General features: G+C 32.6%; 2 long non-coding RNA genes across 4 annotated transcripts; both read left to right on the forward strand.

The window, feature by feature from the left end:
- LOC127740598 (uncharacterized) lies at nt 1–1,954 on the forward strand. Of its 3 annotated transcripts, none has more exons than XR_008001186.1 (5): nt 1–113; nt 970–1,084; nt 1,231–1,346; nt 1,520–1,585; nt 1,853–1,954. It is a non-coding gene; the product is annotated as an uncharacterized LOC127740598 (long non-coding RNA). The 3 variants fall into 3 exon arrangements; XR_008001188.1 differs by having other exon boundaries at nt 1,285–1,346; XR_008001187.1 differs by lacking the exon at nt 1,231–1,346.
- Nucleotides 1,955–2,086: 132 nt separating this feature from the next.
- On the forward strand, nt 2,087–3,779 carry LOC107458803 (uncharacterized). Its single transcript, XR_008001575.1, has 2 exons — nt 2,087–2,492; nt 3,474–3,779. It is a non-coding gene; the product is annotated as an uncharacterized LOC107458803 (long non-coding RNA).
- Nucleotides 3,780–3,999: the final 220 nt, after the last annotated feature.

Consider the following 3,999-nt stretch of genomic DNA (forward strand, 5'->3'; position numbering starts at 1 on the left):
ACTGACCATCGCTCTTCTTCGCCGTTCTGCTCTAATCGTCGCTGCGCCGCTCTAACCATCGTCATCTCCGTGCTTCTCATCATCATCTTCTCTGTGCTCACATCATTGAATAGGTATTGTATTGATTTCTATTTGGTTATGAAATTTCAGAGGTTTAGGGTTCCGATTTTAGGGGTTTTAATTTGGGGGTTTTAATCTGTGAAATATGGATTTGTGAACTGTGATTTGATAACATGCATGCTGCTGTTGATGAAGATGCGTGGTATTTTAGGGTTCTCAGTTTGGAGTTTTGGGAACAACAACTTTTGACATGTTTGATTACAATGTTCAAGTAATCATAAAATTATTGGGATTGCTCATTCATAATTTCTGAGCAGAAAGAAAACCCCTTTCAACATGAAATTAGAAATACAATATTTTTTAGGATGGTCATATACTTATATTATTGTACTACTGGAAAAACAAGGTAGAATCTGCTAGAAATTATACTTGAAGCAGCCTAGATATGAACAAGTGATAGTCCTTTTAAGCCAACTTGCAAACTGATTATCTTTAATATTTTTTCATCTTCTCTTTTCTCTGTCCCATGGAGTTAAATTTGTTATTAATTTCAGGTTCTGTGGAAATGCGCTGAGTTAATACTTATTTCCCTTTTACTAATCCATCATTTGAACTTGAAATATACTTCAAGGTATGCTATGGTTAAGATTATGAGATTATCTCTTTAACACACTGGTTTTACAGAATGAAATTGCTTTCATGTAGGTTAGGAGATGACCAAAAGTAAAACATTTTGTCACTAGATCATTCTATGCCATCCTGCTATTTATGTTTTTAGTAGTCAATACTCACTTTTCAACCATCTTTATTCAGAGATGCAGCTTCAACAATATGACTCGCTTGTGTCGTTTCCCCTCTTCTTTCATATTTTATGTCTGTATTATTGTTTGGTTTTTTCTTTTATTCCAGGAAAAGTGGTTGGAGGTTTTGGGTTGTTCAGCGACAGAGCAAGAAATTCTAAGAAGAAATGGGAAGCCAAACAATGCTGCCATGAGTTTCAAAAATTTCGAGTGTATATGAGCAGGTTGTTACCATGACTGTTGTTTATCAATCCATTTTTATTTTTTCTTCAGTTATTCTTTTGATATCTTTCAAGATGTTTTTTCAAGCTAAATGTAATGTAATTATTTCATTCAGAATTCCTTGGTGCCATGATGTGGGCTTGGATAGCATAGTCAAGTGACTGTAGCATATGCTTCATCTTCTTATTCTGGCATCTGGTAGGAATGAGGAAAATATCTTAAAAAGTGTATCTTAGGATTGGAATGCAATCAGATTTGGCACAGGTAATCTTATTTGATCACTTATTAATGGCCTTAGGATTAGTTGAAGAGACACTTTAGAAAATTTAAGCATAGATATAAAAGAGATTGAATGGTGGATTGTCAAAGTATACTTTGGACTAGTGAAAATTGAGAAATGCATTTTGATTTAATCTTTTATTTGGTGTGATTGGCAGTCTTGGAAAATGTGGTATTTGATGAGCATTCTCGAGAGGTTGATTACTCAGACAAATCAGTTACAGGTACATAAATTTTATTTTTAAGATGAATTTGGCTTATACACAGAAATTGATATGCATATATGAAGATTTTTCTAATTTCCTTGTAATATTTTGACTCTATGCCATAGTTAAAGCCTCTCAATCTAAAAAAAAATAGAAAAAGAAATAGCTTTTCAAGTTTTGTTTTCAGTTTGAATGTGTTGATAAGAGAAGAGAAAATGGAGAGTTTGGTGATGAGTGGGAAGAAGCTTTGTGTAATGGTGTTATGCTTGTGTTGGGTTCATGCAGTGACAGCTTCTGTTACATATGATCACAAAGCAATTGTTGTTAATGGGCAGAGAAAGATTCTATTTCTGGTTCTATACACTACGCCAAAAGCACACCTCAGGTACTTTCTTTATTCTTTTTAATTGTATTTTATGTTAATCTCCGAATTGGTCCCTACATATGTTCTGAATGGAACTTTGGGTAATGATCTTCATAACTTGGCTTATAATTCAATATAATTTTAGGAGTGAAAGGAGATTATTCTAATGTTTCTGTACAACTCATTAATTATACAAAGACCGGTAAGCAAGTCTAATGTTTCTGCACAGAAAACTACTTTAATAGGCAAAGTTAATATAAAATGATAGGAAATGTTAGCAATTTTTTCCCTTGTTAGCACTATTTAGTTTATTAAAAGGAAACAAAATACTATGAAGCTCGGTAGTGCTGCAGTTATTATTCCTATTATCTTTAACCTGCAATAACTGATTAAAAGATGCTGCTTTGTTATCACAACATTTTGTACTGTCCTGAATGGAGGAGGATGAGCTATTTCAGTAGCTCTTGTCTTGAATCAAAATGCTGCCGAGGTAGCTGCGACTTCGGAAACTGCTGCATTCTCCCAAAATCCTGCACTTGTTCTTGCTCCAGTTATCCCAAGGTATGCCTTTGTTGCTGTTGTACAAAGTCCTTTTGGAGAAGTGTTTTCTGATGTTTCTGATGTTAGTATTTCAAATGCCATCTTAATAATGTAGAGTCCAAGGCAATGAAAAGAGCTAACTTCTTCTTTTTCATGTGATTGGTTATTTGGATATTATGGGTTTGATTGTGTAAATATGTAACCATGATGACAGGGTGAAGTGGATGCTATTTTTGTTAATGCTATACTAGCAGTGTGAAACTTGCAGTGTGTCTAGTGATTCTTTAATAGTACTAGTTCAGTTGGATTTTTCATTTCTTCCTGCACTAGGATTTCCCTATAAGCCACGTGGTTTACTGTTGCATTTGTCAGTTTCTTTGCACTGAGAAGAAATATGATGAAATAAATGAGCAGGTTTTCTTTTCACCTGTTTAGTTTGACTGATGCCTTATTCAGTTATCCTTCAGTGTTCTTGTTGAATTATTGTGTCCTAACTTGCTCTTATTGTTTAGTATTAAACTGTTGTTTACCCAACACATTAAAAAATTGTGGTCCATTGATGTGTATATGAGGAATTCATTATTTACAGGACTGTTAATTTATTTGGTATCTTTGGTGAGTGTTGGTTGCAGTTTGCAACCTGAGATCAGTTACAGTTAGCAAGTCTAGTTAATCACTGTCAATGTGCAGTCTGTACCACTGCCGGTAATTGTGTGAGAGTTTGTCTTTTGTTTGATTTTTTTCCTTTTTTGGTTATACAAATGACCTCTTCCTCCTAACTCTGTATTTTCTCTTTATCTTCAACTCAAAATATAAAAGAAATAATTCACATTGTAATGCAATTTAAACAGCATGTCCATAAACTGTATTTGATAGCAGGCAGTAACACTGTTTCTTCCTTGTGGCAAGCCCACATAGTGTGAACTGTTTTTATTCTTTATATTTTATTGCATTGGTTTCTTTCAAATTACTTGTGTGATTGATGTCATCAACCTCCTTCAGAATAAAATACTTCATAGCCATCTTGAAGCTTTGCATATTCGGAAGGCAAAGAAGGAGCACAATGCTGCTAGTATATCATTTGGAAGTAGTAGTGCAGATACATTTGGTGATGCTGGTCTTCAAACTGTGTTGACTTATCTCCGAAATTCAAAAGAAATTGTAAATACTTGTCATGTGTAGCAAATTTGTTTCGCTTGTATATTTGTATATTCATTTTAAGTTCTCTACTTTCACAGTCAGAAACAGAAGTGTCAGCTTTGATATTATTAGTAGTAAATTCTAAGTGATATTATGGTTATTTTGATATTATTTAAAGAAATTATTTAGTATAATTATGTATTTATTTTTATGTTATAATATTCAACTCATTTAAATAAAAATACAGAATTATTATACATATAATCATATTATTAACTATTATGTTGTATTAATAATTATTAGAAAATTAAATATATATATATATATAGAAAAAAAAATAAGACCTAAGGTTACACTTATATACAGTAGTTATAGTACACAAAAAAAA

The sequence above is a fragment of the Arachis duranensis genome, chromosome 7, assembly GCF_000817695.3.
Source record: "Arachis duranensis cultivar V14167 chromosome 7, aradu.V14167.gnm2.J7QH, whole genome shotgun sequence".
NCBI lineage: Eukaryota > Viridiplantae > Streptophyta > Magnoliopsida > Fabales > Fabaceae > Arachis > Arachis duranensis.